Below are 21,379 nucleotides of genomic sequence, written 5' to 3' on the forward strand. Positions count from 1 at the left end.
TGATAGCCGTTGATTAGTATATTATTGAGAGGTACACAAGCTACATTTCAGTCGAGAATAGCGTGTGCAATACTTCACATGTCTCTAGTGTCATGCAAATTATTGCAATCCACTGCATTGACATTTTCTCGTTTGGTATTCATTCAAATAAAATACCTATAGGTGAATATTCTAATAAATCCCATAAATCGGGAATGGAGAAATTAATCTTAGTTACACTGAAAAATGGCGCGTGTAGAACGCTGCATGTGTTTGTTACAGTAGCAGGTTAAAAAATATATAACTGATACTGTTAGCATGTTATTTGTATCAGGACACTGTATAAATTATAACGGGGACGTGTATATACCAGAAATAATCCTATTTATTAATGATTTTTTTGTATTAAATTCCCTCGAAAACAGCTGGACCGACGCACATATAAGAAGTGTGCATATTTATTATCACTGCATCACAGCAGATATCATAAATATCTGCTGCTTTGCATTTTTTTCTGAAAAAAATAGCAGTCCCCATAGATGGCTATATACTGCAATTTAATAAGTTCTGAAAAGGGATTTACACATGTACAGCTGTGCTCTATAGGGAGAGCATTGTGGTAGAGGGATCTTTGGATCATAAATGTCTATGGGGACTGCTATTGTAATACCCTGCAAACCACAGGTATTATTGTATGCACTCTTTCAGAAAACTATAGTTCCCCAAAGTGCCTCTGGGAAGCTAAATGCAAATTGTGTCGGCCATTTTTGGGTGGACAGACTGCAAACTGCAGCACAGGCTGCTCTCTGGAGCCCAAGAATATACTAGAAGGCTTCAGAGAGATTCTTGGGGAAAAGGGGAGGAGCCAAAAACGGACTGGCTAGAGAGAGAGAAAAGATGTGTGTGGCTGCTGGCTGAACTAATGGAAGATCTTTGTGGATAAACCCACTAGTTTATGCAGTTTTAGCCCTGTGTTCCTTGTTTTATTACAACAATACTGGGGGGACCTTCGCCTCTCTACTATACCACCGACCTGCAGAATCCTATAGAAATAACTGGTGGTAAAACACACACAAAAAACAGGAAGATGGCCTATAGTATTCTACTAGTGCCGTCATTTATATGGTAGTGTGTGACAAATACACTGCAGTGTGTTCAGGGACATAATGAATACATAGTTTAGTTCAAAAAAATATTAAAACAAAAGAAAGCAACTAATAAATAATAATAAAATTAAATGAAAATAAATTATTTGTGGAACAAATAATGAACGGCAGGGCAGGAAGGGGTCCTTGAACTATTGGTGCTGGTGTCAGGGTACTTGAGGGCTGAGAATCTCTGCTACTTATCAGCCGTATGGAGAGGATAAGTAGACGCATACACAGGCTGTGATGAATTCAACTTAGCTCTAAGGGACATTCCCCTAGACTGGCTTTATTTATACATAAAATACTGTGTACGTGATTATACAATTAGAAAAAGAGGCGTAATTTATTTATGCATGCTACATAGATTGAGCACATGGTGGAAAAATACAGTTTTCTCAAAGTTTGAAGTAAAACATTTTAGCCAGGCGTTATCTCATGTCTCGTGCAGTTGTCCGGCCTTGAGGTGCGGGGCGCTCAGTCAGTTCTTCTGTTAATTCTATTAAGTTCTTCACATAGCTGTAAGCTGAACTTACAAATGTAAGGAAAACTTTCTTTGCATTTGCACAACAGTATTTTATTATTTTTAATAACCAATATCCACCCTCACAATCCCCTCCATTAAAAAAACTAACCATATCCCTACCTTTCCTGAAATGTAGTCATCCATGTTGCAACTACTTTACTCATATGTTTCACCTTATGCTAGCAGATGGGTAGATCAAGCATCATTCACCACTAGGATCCCCACATTTCATCTCATCCTAGTAAATATAAGAGGGGACTTCCTTTTTTTTGGTTTCTGTCATGCTGTTACTGAAATATACACACCTCTTGTCAGGGTTGACGATATTTCTCTTTACAAACATGGTTCTGTCCTGTATTATTCACCGTTTTTCTAAGGTATTATGATAAGTAATGATTCCAGCAAATCAACAATATTAAAATGATTATAATTATCAACAAAGGATGTACTAGGTAATTAATTATACTTGTTATTGAAGTTAATTTTCCTGTAAACACATCCCAGTCTATGCTTGCCTGAAGGGGTGTAAATATTATTATTACCATTTATTTATATAGTGCCATTAATTCCGCAGCGCTGTACAGAGAACTCACATCAGTCCCTGTCCCATTGGGGCTTACAGTCTAAATTCCCTAACATACAGACAGAAACATACAGACGGACAGACAGAGATGGACAGACACACACAGACTAGGGTCAATTTTGTTAGCAGCCAATTAACCTCAGTATGTTTTTGAAATGTGGGAGGAAACCAGAGCACCTGGAGGAAACCCACGCAAACACGAGGAGAACATACAAACTCCTCACAGATAAAGCCATGGTCGGGAATTGAACTCAAGACCCCAGTGCTGTAAGGCAGAAGTGCTAACCACTGAGCCACCGTGCTGCCCCAAATACTGTGGGCATCCATTGTGCATGTATACCTATTAGCAATGTCGCAATCCCTATCAAAACCAGAAAAAAGGATTCATGGTCCTATTTTCACCGTCAGCTTCTTGCAGTGCGAAGCATGTATCCAGGTTCCCCATTTCTCCAACCTTTACAGATGTGGGGGTGGTAAGTAGGACTTGATATGGACCGTCAAATCGAGGTTCCAATGCCTTTCTGGCGTGCCTTTTGTATACGCCCAATCACCAGGCTCCAGTGTGTGAGTCCCTGATATTTCGGCTGGATTTGTAATGGAGGAGAAAACTTGAGAATGTACGTTAGTCATAATCTTTTGCAAGTCACTTAAGTAACCAGTAAGATCTCTATGATTATGCTGTAACTGTTGAGGAAAATAACATCCTATTTTAGGTGGTCCTGCAAACAGTATTTCATATGGTGACAGCTTAGTTTTCTTACCAGGTGTTATTCTTACCGAGTACAGGGCCAAAGGTAGACATTCTACCCATGTCTTGCCTCTCTGTGCTATCATTTTCTGAATTTTTAGTTTTATTGTACCATTTAATCTTTCCACCTTTCCACTCGACTGGGGGTGATAGGGGTATGAAATTCTTGCTCAATACCCAGATCCTGCATGACATGTCACATAAGTTCTCCTGTAAAGTGTGGTCCTCTATCTGATTCTTTTGTCCCAGCCTGGGCCATCTTAACAACATTATGGGCCCCCGGGCAAAGCAGTGCACCGGGGCCCCTAGATATAGATATATAGATGTATACAGATACAGATATAGATAAATAGAGATAGCGATAGATAGATGTACTTGCTCAGTGACCCTTGTAGGTTTTTTTTGCAGGTTTTTTTCTTTTGCAGGATTATTTATTCTCATTAAGAGCCGTGCCTATGGGGCCCCCTTGCCCATGGGGCCCCCGGGCAGCTGCCCATCGTGCCCAATGGAAAAGATGGCCCTGGTCCCAGGTGCTCCATATCTACAGATTACCTCACTAATCAATTTCTTTGCTGTGTTCTTTGCTGTAGCTTTAGCCACTAGCCAGGTCCTAGAGAAAATGTCAGTGCAGACAAGGACATATTCATATGTTTCTACCCTGGGTAACTAAATATAGTCTATCTGCAATCTCTGAAATGGGTACAATGTTTTTGGTGTGTGTACTTTGACCATCTGACCTGGATTATGCCTGCCACATGTCTGACATGCTGCTACATAAGAAGTGGTAGCTGTATTGAAACCTGGTGCTATCCAGTGCTGTAGCACTGAATTAGTCATTGCCTTCTTAGAGTTATGCACCAGTCCGTATACCAGCTGAGTCATCATATGGTATAGTGCCCTTGGAAAGCAACACCTGGTACCATTTGCCCATATGTTATTAACACAGTGCCCCCCTGTTTCTACCAATTGTCTCTCTCTGCCTTTGTGGCCTGTTTCTGAAATTGTTGAAGTGTTTGCAGGTTCATTTGCCCTGCATTATTAATAATACTGTAAAGAGTTATAGGAGATAATAGGGCAGCTTGTATAGCAGCGGCATCAGTCTTTGCATTTTCCTTTTCCTCAGCTGTCTGCTCTTTAGTATGTGCTTGTACCTTTAAAGTAGCTACCTTTTTGGTAGCTGCAAGGCCCTGAATAAGGCCCTGATGAGTTCAGCATGCTTAATAGGCTTACTTGGTGAGCCCACAAAGTCCCTACTTTCCAAATAGGCCCAAAATCGTGAGCCACACCATAAGCATACCTTGATTCAGTGTAAATATTGGCTGTCTGGTTCTCTAACATTGTACATACATCAGTGAGTGCCCTCAACTCTGCCTCCTGTGCTGAACAAGATGGTGAGAGTGGTTGCTGAATTATTACTTCATCCAGAGTAGTCACAAAATACCCTTTCCTTGGTGAACCCTCATGATAAAACCTAGAACCATCTACAAATAGTAGCCTATCTGGGTTGGCTAATGGAACATCCATCACATTATCCAGGCCCCTCATTTCAAGTTTCATGAGTTCCAAACAGTCATGATAAAAATTTTCGTAAGTGTGTTTATTTTGCTGTATTTCACCCTCGCCATCATTATTATCTGCATCTGAAATGTCACTGCTTTCCTTGTCTATTTTTCCTTCTTTTGAATTCTGAATCAGAAATAAAGTAGTAGGATTCAACCCTGTACACCTTTTGGTTAGACTTAAATGAGTTACCTCATATTTAGTAAGCCTTGCTGTAGAAAGATGTTTTGTTTGTGCTTGTTTTAAAATTTCTGTCACGGCATGTGGTACCATTAAGGTAATTGGATGTCCTAGTATAATAGCTGTACTTTTTTCGAGCACTAGGGCAGCTGCCACTACCGCTTTTATGCAGGTGGGTGCAGCCTGTATAACGGGGTCCAACTGTGTAGAGTAATATGCAAGCGGCTTTTGACAAAATAATGTGGCTTGTCATAATCTGGCAAGGCAAGTGCTGGTAATGAAGTTACTTCAACTTTCAATTGATTAAACAATTGGTTATGCTCAGGTGGTACCTGATTAATTTTTTTTTGTCATTATATCATTTGGCTCAGTTTTTGAACAGTTGATTCATCGTTCAGCTTCTGATGCATTTAGCACATGTATTGCAACCCTCCAGATCTCTTAACTTTCCTGTACCACCACAAATAATCTCTTGGGGTTTGGTCTCAATACCCCTTTTGTTCTTGTCACATTACAACTTGCAGCACCCTTGCCGCTTTTAGCCATCTGTTTACTTGATGCTCCCTTTTCTTTAATTTTATCCAACCCTTATGTTCTCGCACAAAAATTTCCTACCTTTTTGGGTCCAGAGATCCAATTGAAGGCATTCCTGCTCTTTGAAAGACCTTTTGAATATCCTTTACTGCAATCCCTTCTTAATTTCGGAAAAGATCCACAGGGGTACATAATGAAGCATCCATCGTGCCCTTACTGCCTTGAGCCCTCATTCCTTAAATTGCTTATGGGTTACCGGCTCCTAGTTCTTACTCTATATATTTCTAACTAAATCCACAGAAGTACATAATGAGTATCTGCCATCATGCCCTTACTGTCTTGAGCCCCCATTCTTTATTTATTTATGGGTTACCGGCTCCTAGTTCTTAATTTATATATTTAGGGATTCCTGCTTATTCTCTAGTCTCATATATATATATATGCCTTCCTTTGGTCTCGGCCCTCCCCTTAAGACGGGTGTCCATGCAATATGGTTTTCTTGGCCACCCCTGGTATATACAGAGATGAGATCCTTTTAAATACTGCACAAATTACTGGTTCCCCTTTCTTACAAAGGTTCCCGGACAGTTTCTTATAACCAAACTCAATTCTCCCCAATTTTACCTTCCAAGTATTTTGAATCTAAATGACACCCTACTATTGCTGTAAATTCTCTTTCACTGATGGTGGGAGGATCTACTGTTTTATTCTGTTTAAAATATATACCTCCTTTAGTTATGAAGTCTGCTATTGCTCTTTAACCTGGGCTTAGAAATGTCCTCTCTTTCTGTAATACTGTAACACAAGTACAACATATACACTTGAAGCATTCCTGTCTCATGTATGTCTTTTATGCAGTTATTTTTTAAAGTCCCCTTGTTCCCTTTTTGGATCACAGTTCTCATAAGTCAAGATCAACCTTTAGTTGCAGGCGAGAAGTGCAGCCTTTGACTGATTATCTTATATGGTCTTTATTCCTTTATACATCTCACAAGAACACAGTAACAAGCAGTCAACATTCACCTTTCACATCTCTAAAGACATCACAACTTATACTTTATAAAAGAGCTGATTTGTCAGGTACTGATCCCCACAGTACTATTTAAGAAGGCAGAAAAAGAGTAGAAAGCTTGCAAGAGAACTTTTTTCACCTACTCACCATACAGATTTACTTTCTGCTGTTCCCAAAGTTTGAGTGGTGGTTGTGGTCAGTCCTGGTTGGGCAATTGAGGATCCCGGACGGGACGAGAAATTAGGAGAGTTATTCTGGAGCGTGTCAACGAGGCTAAATATTACTGTGTTATATTTGATGAAAAAACAGATATTTCCCATAGTTCTCAATTGAGTCTTTGCTTGAGCTATATATGTTTATAAGAACCAAAGACATGAAGATTTCATTGCGTTTGAAAATGTTCATAAGGCTTGTTTCAAGGATTCATCATCTTTTGAGCCTAAAGTGAGTGGCAAAGCTGTGGGGCAGCTAGTGATGAGGCAAATTAAAAAGTTAAATTTAGATTTGATGAACTGTGTTGGGATAGGTACAGATGGCTGTTCCCTGATGATATCGAAGCAGTTAGTTGCAGTTGCAGAGATACGAAAAGGGGGCCAAATATGCCACTAGATGCGCTTACTTTAATCATACCCTAAAGTTGTCCATGTTCAAGGCTTCAAAGGTTCAGAGTATACGCAACTGTATCGGCGTCATCAAGGAAGTTGCATGTTTCTTTAATGCTTCAGCTAAGTGGAACCATGTTCTTTTGAATGTTTTAAATGTTCAATTAAAGGGTCTGTGCGAAACACGCTGGGTGGAAAGAAGTGAATGCTTAATCCAGTTTCTTGACCAAATAGAGAAAATAGTTCAAGCACTTGTATATATGTCTCAATGGACAGAACCAGCATCATCATTTAAAGCCCAGACCTTACTAAGTGCCCTACAAAACATTAAGTTTGTAGTGGCATTGCACTGCCAACTCTCCATATTTACATTGTGTTTACCGCTTAGCAGGCTGTTCCAGAAGAAAACTATAGACTTGACTGGCGCTGCTATCCTTATCACTAATCTTCTGTCAGTTTTGAACAAACAGCGTGTAAATTGCAATGAAGAATTTTCAAGTATATTTTCAAATGCATCACAAGTTTTGTCAAAGCAAGATGTTGCAATAGAATTACCCCGTATAACCAAAAAAAAAATCAAATGCATAGAGCTAACTCTCCATTCTCAATGCCAGAAGTTTACTATAGAAGGACAATCTACATTCCTTTGCTGGATTCCATAATATGCAATTTACAAAACAGGTTTTCTGTTAAAACTTTGTCATCTTGCTCCCAAGAAACATCTTGCATTTGAACAATGAGGCACTGACATTAAAAGTTAAGACATTTTGCAGTACCTATGGACATCTAATAAGTACTAAACCTAGACTGGAATGCACACTATATCAGAGGTTCACCTCTGGAAAGAGAAGTGGGTACGATCGGGTGAAAGCATAACTCTTCCAGAGTCTGTGGAAGAAGCTCTGCAGGCTTGTGATGAAGATGTGTACTTGTTAGTGAACTCCCTTCTGAAAATTCTTCTAACTTTTTCCATCAGTATTGCATCAGCTGAAAGGAGCTTCTCTTCTTTACATTGTTTAAAAACGTGGTTGAGAAACCAAATGGGTCAGGAGAGGTTAACTGGTTTAGCTATTCTACATATTCATCGTGAAATTAAAGTAAACCTGGACAGAGTGATTGATCGCTTTCCAAACAGCGGAAATCGAAGATTGGATTTTGTGTTGCAAAAACTATTTGTATTTATTTTCGTTATTGTTAAACATTTTGACTTTCATTATTTGTTGCTCTTAATGTTGTGATTTTATATCTATTTAGTGTTTTGCTTAAAATAAAGAACAAACTTGATCTTAAAATACATTTATTTGTGTGACATAGTGTAGTAAGGTGCAGGCTCGGGAGAAGTCAGGACTGGACAGGGGAGAAGTCGGGACTGGAGAGGGGAGGAGTCGGGACTGGAGAAGGGAGGAGTCAGAACTTATCAGTAAAGTGCCCACCCTACACTAAAAGTCTAGATCCGCCACTGGACCTGGTCTGGATGACTCACTGACGTCCAGAAACCTGCTTCATCTGATGTGCTGTCAAAATGAACATGGCCAAACATGAGAGTTTCCCAATTTCTTTGATGCGGAATAGTCTGAATGTTGTCATGGGATCCACTTGAACAAGAGGTCCAACTACCCCGCCCACTGTTTGCAGCATTGAGTGAAGCTCTATCTTCTTGGTCCTGTGAAAGCTCCTCCATGCTGGGAGAGGATAGAACTGTTGCACCAGCACATACGCTTCTGCTCTCTGACAAATGTAGGGTCTGAAAGGGTATCAGGGGAAAAAGATGGAATTAGTAATAAATATAGTGTGCAAACAAATTCAACTCCTACTAGGCAATTTAGTAACTATTCTGGAAGCACTGGTTCCTTGAAAGTCAGCTCATCATTACTACCGAATTCGCTTCTCGCCACATTTATCAATGTTTTCACATAGATGTCTACAATATTTAACATTAAAAAAAAATCAGCAGTTGAGTTACATTTTGAAGGAATTTCGATATATTTTGTGCTCTTAAATTCTCAAGAACTACTCCCTCCCACCTCCAAGACTTCTCCTGTGCTGCTATCCACCTAAGGAATTCACCAACATATCCCATCAAAAAAGGCTCATTGTGTAGCACATATGACATTAGACTTTAAATGTTCAAAAATCACAATAAGGACAACATAGATACTCCCCAGGTTGTGGTTGTTTTAATTTCCGACTTGCATAAATTATGCAGAGGGGCTAAGGGGAGATAAGTATTATACTTACAGTCATGAACAAATAATACAGTGTAAAAGGTATTCACAAACTTAGAATATGGGTGTCATGAACATAGAGAGCTTACAGTTGTTTATAAGGGATAAAATCATAACTGAAGTGTAAATATGTTATTTCAAATGAATTAATTGATAAGTTTAGTAAAAGTGTAAAATGTGAAGACAGAGAGTCTGATGTAAGTGTATTTGATGGCTTTGCACATTCCAGTGTGAGAAAATAGGAGTGTCACCTGGGGCAGCTTCAAAGAGCTCCCGTGGTGAGTTATAGCCGGGTTGTGACACCTGAATAGACGTTTAGGTAACACGCAGCATGTGGTCGGGCTCAAAGAGGCCATGTGCTGACATAGGCTATATGTAATATAGACAAAAAGATTCAGTGTTAAAATATGCCACTTAAAATCAATAAAAGTAATGATCAACCACATAAGTGTTTTAAAACATAGATACCAACTATACAAGGAACAGCCCTAGTCACATGTATTTCAGGACGAGATTGGATATTGTTGTAATCCCATCATATTTGGTATTTAAATGTGCAGGAAGTTATGACCGGTTTATTGAAGGGAAAGTTATGTCACTGGGATATATCGGAGAACAGCTAAGACAGGTCAAAACGTAGGAATAGTTTTGAACAAACCTTAGGTGACACCCAAGGGACATTCCCGCCCCGCACATTAGCATTCACACTGCCCTTGTGAATGCCGTCCCATTTGAGTTTGCTTAAAAACCTGTGTTTTGAAGGGACAAGTTGTCAGCTTCTTGGGGATCAATCTAATTGAAGGACTGTCCATCTTTTCTGCCTGCCCCAGGCATACAGATTATTATATGTAAGTGATGCTCTGTACTTTCATCCCATTTATTTTTATAACTGTTTGCAATTTTTTACTTGTATGTCAAATCTTTATCTAACTGTTTTTTTTATTCTCTGTAAGCATTGTACTTTTTGTAAATTAAATCTAAAATTTTATAGTTCAGTCCTTATTGCTCTAAATGAATCCATTGTTTGTTTAGAAGAGACAGATTGCTTGGCTGGATTAATTCTTTAGAAACCAGTGTGTGAAGGATTAACTATTTAGCTACCAGAGCACATAGTGTGCACAATTGGGTGAGTAAGTCATAGGTTTGCTACAGGCCTTATACGTAGCTGGTGGCAGTTGCTGAGAAGTGTGAAGCGTGCGTCTGTGTTGGGAAAAGGGACCAGCGAAATCTGTAGCCTTAGAGAGAGGTGAGCGTGAGATTTGGGTTGGAATCCTGTGTTCCCTTACAGTAAGCTTCCAAGTCACAAGTGCGCAGATGGCGGTTTGTGACAGATAAAGAGGTTCAGGAGCGGTTTCCTGACAAAATAGAGTTGATATAATGTATGACTGTTGTTGGAATATATGATAAGATATCTAATCAGGGAGTAGCTAGAGGGGCTTATCCCTGTCAATGGGTATGCCTGGAAGGCAGATACATCTTATTGGGCAGCAGTAGAAACTTGCCACAATCAATGTTTTAAAGGTGGGAAATGTTTTTGCTTTATTGAACCTTCACTGGGTTTTGCTAATATTACTTTAGATGCCATTATGCTTGTAGAATGGAACAATTTAGGGGTTCAGCACCTTTAACATCTACAGGGACAAACCAGAAATCTGGGAAATCTGTCAACTGTAGATGGAGAATCAATTTGGAAGGAGTGCACCAATAAGCTTTGTGAGCATCCAAGCAAATGTTAGAAGTCTTTCTGAGGGCTTGGATGCGATACATGGAGATCCCAAATTTTTTTTGTGGATTATTTAACATTTCCCATTTTCAGAATGATCCAGTAGATTATAGGGCTTCTAGAGTGCTTTCAGTGTTAAAGCAGCTTGGGAAGCTGTAAAACATAAATCATTGAGCTCTATATTGGTGTTGTCAGTACATAATGCACCTTTCCAAAAGTCTGACACACCAAACATAGAACAGAGAGAGCTTTTATAGTGTCAAGCATCACAGATTACAGAGAAGAAGAAGGTAGATTCATGTTTCCTAGAGTATACATGTGTCAGCAGCTGCCTTTCCTAAATTACTAGTAAAATCATTATAGATGATGCATAAACTGTACAACAAATTTCTGTAATAGCGCATTTGGATGACTCCCATCATGAAGTAAAAGCTGTCTTATCTTCCACCTAACAAAACTATTCTTCAAGGAGATAGTGCTACACTCAATGCCGCCTACTTACAGCAGATGAAGGCCATGTAACTGAAGCTAAATGAGGAGACAATAACATCACTTTGCATTACTCTTAGAAGAGCTCTATCTTATCCGGTAAACTCTATCTTATCCAGTAAACTCTTTCTTATCGGGTAAACTCTATCTTATCCGGTAAACTCTATATTATCAGGTAAACTCTATCTTATCCGGTAAACTCTATATTATCAGGTAAACTCTATCTTCATCAGTAAAATCTATCTTATCTGGTAATCAAGAATATAGCCTAGACCTGGACAGAAGTTATCCCAATTTCTCTCAAGGGGGTTGGAAGAAAATGTCCCCTCAATCTGTAAACATCTTGAGAGCTTTAAATAATTACGATACCTGTGAGGACTTCACAAATAAAAAAAATCGGTAATTGGCCTAGAGTTAGAACTGGAGATAAACGTTAATAATAGCTTCATCAAGTCTAAGCACAGAAAAGCTTTCAAATGATGGAGTTGTAGAATGTAAAGATAACTGAGGAGGCTAGATCTAAAAGTGTCACAATGTTTTTACAATCAAGGGCTAGATTTACTAAATCGTGGGTTTGAAAAAGTGGAGATGTTGCCTATAGCAACTAATCAGATTCTAGCTGTCATTTTGTAGAATGTACTAAATAAATGATAGGTAGAATCTGATTGGTTGCTCTGGGGTGTGAAGTGTGTCCATGTAGTGGGTCATAAATCCGGGTGTTAGATTGCGTCAATGATTAGAATGTTCTTATCAGCTTGAATTCCCATATTTTTCTCTCCCAGTCATTTTTAAAAACACCTTTCAGTATTAGGACTTTTAAATCTGTCATACTGTGTCCTGTCCAGAGAAGTGTTTATCCACGAGGGTGTCCAGAGTCTTCCTTATTGTGTGTCTGTGTAGATTCATCCTGGATTGCAGATTCTGCTTGGTCTCTCCAATGTAAATTCCCTCAGGGCACCTTGTACACTGTATCATGTACACTACATTGGAGGATGTACATGAGAATGTGTCAATGATTTTATAGTCCTGATGTGTGTTGGGTATGTGGACTGTGTTTGTTGGTAGGACATGGGTGCAGGTTTTGCATTTTTTGTTTTTGCAAGGGAAGGTGCCAGTCTCTGATGGTGATAAGAGGGCACTTCTAACGAGGAAATTGTTTGTATGAAAGGAGAGGTAAATTTGGGAATATTTCCTTCAGTCTATTGTCTTTTTGAAATATGGGCTGAAGACCAGAAGCATTTTTCCCCAAGATGTTCATGTGGGGAGTGTAAGTGACCACTAGGGGCACCCTGCTGTTGTCCTCCTTCTGTTTGTAATCCAAGAGACTATTTTGGTATTCTTTTGGCTCTGTGGATCTGTTCATTATAACTATTGGATGGTATCCTTGTTGTAGGAATGTATTCCTCAGTGATAGCAAGTGTTGTTTTCTGTCTGCACTGACTGAACAAATCCGAATGTATCTCAGCTTGGCTGTATTATACACATAGTTATAGATGCAAAATACTAAGTTTGGTAAAACAAAAAATAACATATTTAAAATATTGTAATAAAGAAAAATTAAAAGAAAACAACATTAACACCAACAAAACACCTACAAAAGAGAGATGTATCAAAATAAGCATGTTGACTAGGTCCTTGTTAATATTAAATTCATTCATATTTATAAAATCTGTAAGTGTAACTAAGCAGCTGTCATAATGACATACTGCGTGTGGATTTCTATTTATTAGACAGCAGGATGAGGAAGTATTCTTTTAACCCGATCTCCCATGCTAATTTTTGTAATGAATGCAGCATTACTTATCAGCCCATAATAAAGAGAAGTGGACTGCATAAGACCCCACTAACAATAATCTTTACTATTCTTACAGTACTATTCATCAGAACGCAGAGTCTTCAACACATAAACATTTCTGAAACTATTTCAATTTGTAATCATGGGACACAGGAAATAATAATTTATGATTATTGCCTTACTGTCAGTCCTTTGACTTGTCACATGTTGTGTACATTTTTACAATTTGATATAGAAATGTTGGTTTGTAGATATTGCCTTTTAAGATGACTAATTTCTGTACATACCCTCCTTCAACTTCTACTAAACACACTGTTTTATTTTTGTGGCTCTTTAAATGTGTTTATTTTTTGTTACCTTTGGATTTGATGTAACTAGATAGTCACTGTGCATTGATATATCCAGAGAGCAGTTACGTAAACAAACAAGTCTGTTATAAATATAGGGATAACCTTTGTCACACTGTTCTGACAGTACTGGAAGAACGAATAATTTTAAAAAAAGCTATACTTTTTGGTACCATAAATACTAATGTAAATTTTACTTTAAATGGCACCATGGTATGCAAATCCCATATTTTCCCACAATAAGCAATCCAAGCTGCAACAACCGAAAATTTTACCATGTATTGATACAGGTACAGTATCATTATTTTAACCATAGGGAAGAAGCTCCAAAGAGCTGACTTCATTATCTTGTATAAATACATGCAAGGTTAATAGAAAAATCTCTCCACAGACAGTTTCATTGACAAGACTTCACAAGGGGACAGCTGTGAAGACTAGAACACAATAGGTTTTATTTACTTAAGCTATGCAAATGATTCTTTACGGTAAGAGGGGTAAAGATGTGGCATGTAATACCAAAGAAAGAGGGCTTTCATCAGTGTTTACATGCATTTTAGGTAATTACATCATGGGAAACTATTGAAATTAAGCTACAATGGAAAGCAGATCCTGGAAGGAATCTATTAGGGCCTGAAATAACTCTTAACTTAATGATTTGTCTCCACTAATAGTATGTGCTATATGCTTAATAAGGGTTGATGATGATAACAATGACATATCATCATCATCATCATCATTTATTTATATAGCGCCAACATATTCCGTAGCGCTTTACAATTGGGGACAAACGTAATAAACTAATAAACAAACTGGGTAAAACAGACAAAGAGGTGAGAAGGCCCTGCTCGCAAGCTTACAATCTATGGGACAATGGGAGATTGACACATGAGGTTAAGTATACATTTTGCATCTTGGCCCAGCCAGACTGCAAAGGTAAGGTGACTCATAAGCTAAATGATCCTGTCACACAACAATGTTGGTCCGGGGGTAGTTGTCTTGTGTGAAATTGTGTAACAGGCTAAAGGTAGTGAGGTTAAGATGGTGGTTGAGGAATATTATAAGCTTGTCTGAATAAGCTTGTCTGAAACATATGTTGATATACATAAAGTATTCTTACTTGTAAGGCTTCTGAGGCAGAATGCTGATCTGTGTTTTATCCAGAATCTTCTTCAACTTATTCCGTCCTCCAACAGTATTTGCTTTGCCTTTTTTACTCACTTTTTAAGTCCTATAACTTGTTTGACATCAACAGCAAGATCTGGTATAGAATATCGACTGGCCTTTCTGATGTCACCAATTTTCAGAAAGCGTGGAGCACTCTTTATTTTGTCTTCCAGCTAGCAGTTCTTTAAGCACTGAAAAACCCCAACACTATTATTTAAAAAGGCAACGCTGAATAAACAAAAATAAACATATGATGGAATCTAAGAAATAAGGGAATGAAAGATATTGGAAACACTTACATGATAAAAGGATACAAAAAGGCAGAAGAATATGAACTAATTGATAATGGAACTCTTTGTAGCATCATAATCCAATAGTTTTCAATTCTCCTAAATTAAAGAGAGTCGGACTTGAAGCAATTAATCCATGAGTTGTTTTTTTTATTTATTTTTTTAGATTTTATAAATGAGCTTATGCCTCCATAATATCTTAACTATCTTGGGGTCGTGGATAGACACGTCTATAGCTTAAGGGACAACCTTTTGGACAACTATCGTTATCAATAAATCAAAGAACTAACTACTAAGATATATTTATGTCAACGATAGTCATGAGTCTGAATTGATGCCCGTGTGTTCTTCAAAATTTTCTTTTGCTGTATTTTATTTAAAAATTATAAATAAAACTGTAAAATATAAATAACTTACCAAACAAATTGGTTTTCACAGTGATAAACAAATGAGTATTGTTCTTCAGGATTTCCATAGCTTTCGTTATCTGAAAGTTTTCAGTGTTCTCACCGTTCACCTCCAAGATCTATAAGTACAGGGCATTTAACTCCAATGTGATTAATAATCCAAGCTGTGACATTTACCTTCCTGAGAAAGAATGGTTTGGGCTGGCTTTTTTCCATTTAATGTACAGGAGTTGCAGAGGTAATGGATTTAATTGACATGATTTATTGAACTGGTCCTTTTTTCCCCAACAGTAAATAGCAGAGATTTCATACGGAGACGGTGGTCTGTCATACCTGATCCCCTCTCTTTAAGCTGGCCTCAGCTGCTTTGCTTCCAGGATCCATGCTGTCAACAAAGATGCCAAATCTCTTGTCCAATCTTGTTTTTGCCTTGGCAGCACATGCATCATGTAACAGTCTCAGGTGTCCACACGAAAAACAAAGAACCCACTATGGGTTAATGGAGCACACTGGAGAACACCAGGGAATAAACTGCTTGTATTAAATATGGGAAGAAGGAGAACATAAACAAATATCTCAGCTGATGCAAACCCATGGTTGATTGCAAAACAACCACCAAAAGTAATTGAACAAAGAAAAAAGAGGGAGAGGGTTGCGCTGCCGCAAAGCTAATTATAGATAAAAATAAAAGCCGGATTACCCAGAGTATCTCCCAAAGAAAGAGAAGAGTTCACTAAAATATTCACAGTTAACATTTATTAAATCAACCATATAAAAAAATTATATATATTGAGAGGTAAACATAAAACATCTATATCTATCACCTCCAAATCTCAACCATGAAATATGTAACATATATGTAGAAAAATGGGACCTTCAGTACTGAGGTAGCCAAACATAAAAACAACAACCACGGTTGATAATAAGTCACAGAATGTATCTATGTAACCACTCAAAAGAAGTATCCGGTATTAGTTGGTTCCAGTCAAAAATTATTGATAAGCTTACAGCGTGATGACTTAAAGCTGAAGATAGCAGGACTGGAATAGAGACTCCGGGTGATTTACCCAATAAATGAACCACTTAATAGTTCCACATCCACCTGTTATACGATATATGCAGCTCATTTTCTTTAGATACAGTAACAGTCAGGCATTCGTATACTCACACCGCTTGCCAGTGCAACATTCACCCTCCGGAGGGATTTCAATAGAGCGCCAAGCGGACTCCGATGTTACGCCTGATTCGTTTGTCTTCCAGTATGAGTCTCCGATCTTTAGCGCTATAATGCACAACTGCAGATTCAGCCTCAATGGCAACCATATAGTTGTAAATCGCGTTCGGGTGTCATCTCAAACGAAAAATATCACATCTGTCTGGTAGTAGAATGTAAGACAAAACTCCAGCAGAAAATATCAGGTGTCTCTGGTAGTGAAGTTGAAGACAGACCCAGCTGACGCGTTTCGTGCCGATGAAGGGCACTTTCTCAAAGCTGTCTCAGTCTCAGGTGTCCACCCATTTTCTGAAAACAATAATTAAAGAGCTTTACACACTGTGCAGAAATAATGTGCTTATATTTCAATTTTAAAATAATTAATGGTTTGGAAACTGCTGCTATTTTCCAGAATATTGGCAAAGTTTGCTTAAATGAAATAAAAATTATGTTAAGTAGTAATACCAAGTAATTACACATGGAAGCATTTCACTTTTTATTTTAAATCACTTTCTCAAAATAAACTGCTGAATGTATTTATTGTATTTAGAAGTTTATATAAAGAGAATTTTTACCTCTCGTTCCAAGTTGTTTCCAAATTTCTCCAAAACATAAATAATAGCAGGGTCACTTTGAAAGCCATTAAAGTGATTGTTTACCCACAGGAGCAGTATACGAGTCACCTGGAAGGTAAAGGACAGGATGTAAGATCCCCTGAGCAGCCATCCCTGAACTTCCCTGGACTGGGATTGTGTGCACTGTATGTATTTTATCCCTCTAGAAAAGTATCCCTAAACCAACCCTACAGATTGCAGACAACACAATAATTACATAAGGGTGTCCTGGAGGTATTGAAGTGTAAATATATAAGGTATGGCATATTAGCAAATAATGTTTTAATAAAGGCTCAATAGTGCTCATGGTTTCACTGGTAAGAGAAAGATGTAGTACGTTATATTTCAAACCATAGTCTCATCAATATGAGGAACCAGGGAGAAAATCAGGTCTATGTTAACCCCATTAGGTACTGAACACACTTTGGAAGAAAAGCTGCATTAGTTATTTGGTGAAATCCCTCTCATTTTGCTTTCTTGGCTTCACTATAGGCTAAAACAACAAGACTCTGCATGTTCTTCAGCTAGTCACATGCTGGAACCTTTATGCCTATGACAACTGGAAAGTCAAAGTCTGCCCAAGTTGGTGTTAACCCCACTGGTATACAATGTATTATACTGCACCCTTGAGGAGGTTGTTATAGAATAGTGGGAGAGTGATGACCAAAGTCAAAAGTTGCAAAAGAGAAGGATATTTGTGGCCACCAAAATATCAGTCTGCTCTACACGTCTGCATTACACAATTGTCAAGTATGATTTTTATTATTATTTTGTTCTAACTTTGTCCTTGAGGCTAGGGTCGTTAAACCCCAACAGCAACTTCTTTCCAACGTCCATAGGACTTATAAAAAAAGAAGCAAAGTCTCTTACAGCGCTTCACAGATCAATGCTGCAAAGATATTAGACCACAGACTAAACACCCAAGTCATAAAAGATACACATAAAAGAACAAATAGGTCAATAATTTTGCGCTATGGTTTCCGTTGTAAACTGATCTCAAATAGACATAAAAGAAGTAAAAATATACTTGTATACTTATATTCAATCGCATTGAAACACCTTATGTTCCTCCTTATTTTCTTTCCCATTTATCACATAAAAAAGGAAAAGAAAAAGAAGACAATAGCATAATATTGTATGCTACAAATCATAATATAACAATGTAGAAGAACAAAAATGTCCATTAAGATATATATGGAAAATTCAAACAGAAGCCTTCATCTATTTGTGGCTGTCAGCTGTGTGATTTAAGCCGTGAATACACCAAGTGTGCTAATCCTGTCTTCATACTGTGTGAAGGGACTCCCGTAGGAAATTCTACTTACAGACTAAATTCTTTAATTATGGCACATCTGATTGTACTTGCTCCTCCGAACATCAAGGCTCACACTCATAGATAAAAATAGAAAAATATGCCTCTAAGGTAGTACATAAAAAATTTTTATTGCATAAAACGTCAGACATAGGTACTCCTACCAGAACACAGGGGTCATCTTTTAATTTTAAATACGTAGTTTTATCAGCCAATTGTCTAGCAATTTCATTCTGCTAATATTTTTGGTCCAAAACAACTACTCCTCCTCCTTTGTTGGCTGGTTTAATCACAAGATTACTATCCAAGTTTCTTTAATGCCCACCTTTCCTTATTGGACAAATTGGATTGGATTCTCTTTGGCCTCTTATTATATATTTTCTTTAAATCATCAACCACTAATTTGGTGAATGTTTCAATATAAGGCCCTTTTAGATGAGAAGGATAAAAAAATGAAGGTTTTTTGAATTTACTGTACTGTTCAGAAGTATCTAAGGTATTGGAATTATTTTCAATTATAAGAGGACTTCTTTTTTTTTCATAAGAATTTTTTTTTTATTGTTAATTTTCTAATGAATGTTTGTAAATCCAGAAAAACTTTAAAAGGATCAGGTCCTGTAGAAGGTGCAAATTTAAGGCCTTTAGAGAACAATGACAGTTCTTCCTGCGTCAAGGGGCGTGAACTTAGGTTGAAAGTACTAATAGGCATATTGGAATCATTAGAATCTATCATGTCTTTCCCCTTTGATAACATTTTTTTAAGTAGTAGTTTTTGTTTCAGTTTATGGAATTTGACCTTGTTATTTCCACCTCGTTGTCCCCTTTTATTCTTAGTTTTTTGAAGAATCTCTATAAGAACCACTAGTCATGTCTAGGTTCGAAGATACTATGGTCTTCTCCTTGTTCTTATCTGCATTTGAGGTTTCTTTTTTCTCCAAGGACAGACAGAGTGGGAAAAAGGATAAGAGGAATCTTCTCCCTTTTTCAAAATCTCAAATCTATTGGGTGATTCAAAGTGTATTGATTTCGAATAATGACCATGAGTTGTATTTCTGAATTTTTTTGGTGGATCATGCCATTTGTTAGGTTCATCATGATCCTCCCTTCTTGAAGTAGATGGAAGATTCTTATCGTAGCTATAGTAAGATTTTGATATTTCCATATTTTTTCTTATTGAAAGAATCGTCCTTCTTAGATTGGGAATTATTAATAAGATGTTGCTCTTCCCTAGATTGAGGACTATGTTTACCATTTTTCAGTAGATGCAAATTCCTAGAATTTTTTTTTTTTCTAGAGATAAGTTGTTTCGTATCACGATCTACCTTCTCTCTTATAATATGTAATTTACTTGTAACATCACTTAAGACCTCAAATGGAGTAACTAAAGATTGCAAACTGAGAATTTCCTACTCCATTGTAGATAATTGCGATCGTCTATCATGTAAAGTGAGTTCCATCAGTGAGAAGGAACATTGTTGAAGGATTATATACCATTTCTCTCTGAATTCGGTGGATGCCGATGTAAAAGATGGACTCTTTACAATCTGCAGGTCTGCTACATACTGTTCTAAGGTGACAACCTCCCACCAAATTCTATTCTCTTTAAGTAACATATTTTCCAATTTGTCTAATGCAGAATCTAAATCTTCATCATATAATTCCACAGTAGTGTCTCTATGAAAGACATTGGCTAAATTAAGCCTATCAGTTAATTGGGGAAACATGATGCGCTAAATAGGGATATATGCAGGTGTTTATAAATAAAATATAAAAAAAGAAGTAAAGTCCCTTACAGCGCTTCACAGATCAAGGCTGCAAAGATATTAGACCACAGACTAAAAACCTAAGTCATAAAAGATTTACATAAAAGAACAAATGGGTCAATAAAATTGTATGGTACAAATCATAATATAACAATGTAGAAGAACAAAAATGTCCATTAAGATATATATGAAAAATCCAAACAGAAGCCTTCACCAATTTGTGGCTGTCAGCTGTGTGATTTAAGCCGTGAATACACCAGGTGTGTTAATTCTATCTTCATACTGTGTGAAGGGACTCCCGTAGGAAATTCTACTTACAGACTATATTCTTTAATTATAGCACATCTGATTGTACTTGCTCCTCCGAACATCAAGGCTCACACTCATATATAAAAATAGAAAAAAATTCCTCTAAAGTAGTACATAAAAACTCTTTATTGCATAAAACGTCAGACATAGGTACTCCTACCAGAACACAGAAGACGGTCAGCATATAACATAAGCCACGGAAGAAATACTGATGGACGTCCTCACAGATGGTATGTAAGTAGCTGTAGAAGTCCTTAGTGCTGGGTTGACACATAAACCACCAACGCGTTTCGATCCTTCACATACGGATCTTTCTCAAGGTGTAGTGTCTTATCTCCACAGTCCGTCCTGATATAGTTATACCCGATCACATGATTGGTTCTCAAATCCCGAGGCACAATATAATTAACAATAGTAGCAATACAAAAAATCTATCCGTTGCATAAGATCAAAGGCTTGATTCTAGGATGGACACATTGATAAATGTATAATATATACACTCGCCATAACTTATATATAAAAAAGGGAAACAAATCCCGTCAGGAACATGCCACGGAGGTTAATAAGGCATGTTGTATTAATTAATTTTAAACAAGTCTTATAAAGATATGATCAATATATAAAACAAAGATGTATCCATTTTGCAATCGAATCCTTAAGTTAGAAAACATGCATAACTTGATTGAACATACATAATAGATATAGGTCTCAAAAATAGACTGTCCATAGAACTTGACAAAAAAGTCCTGTAGGTCAGGAGGAAATCTTCTATAAATGTAGGGTCAACTTCAGAATGTTCTTCTACAAGGTGCATTATTAGATGTTCCCCGGTTTCCTATGGAGAAACAATGTTTTAAAC

At 37.5% G+C, this 21,379-nt stretch overlaps 1 pseudogene; it reads right to left on the reverse strand.

Annotated features, from left to right (window-relative positions):
• Nucleotides 1-21,379, reverse strand: part of LOC142139780 (rap guanine nucleotide exchange factor 2-like) — a 56,281-nt pseudogene that overhangs the window by 26,026 nt on the left and 8,876 nt on the right.

The sequence above is a fragment of the Mixophyes fleayi genome, chromosome 1, assembly GCF_038048845.1.
Source record: "Mixophyes fleayi isolate aMixFle1 chromosome 1, aMixFle1.hap1, whole genome shotgun sequence".
NCBI lineage: Eukaryota > Metazoa > Chordata > Amphibia > Anura > Limnodynastidae > Mixophyes > Mixophyes fleayi.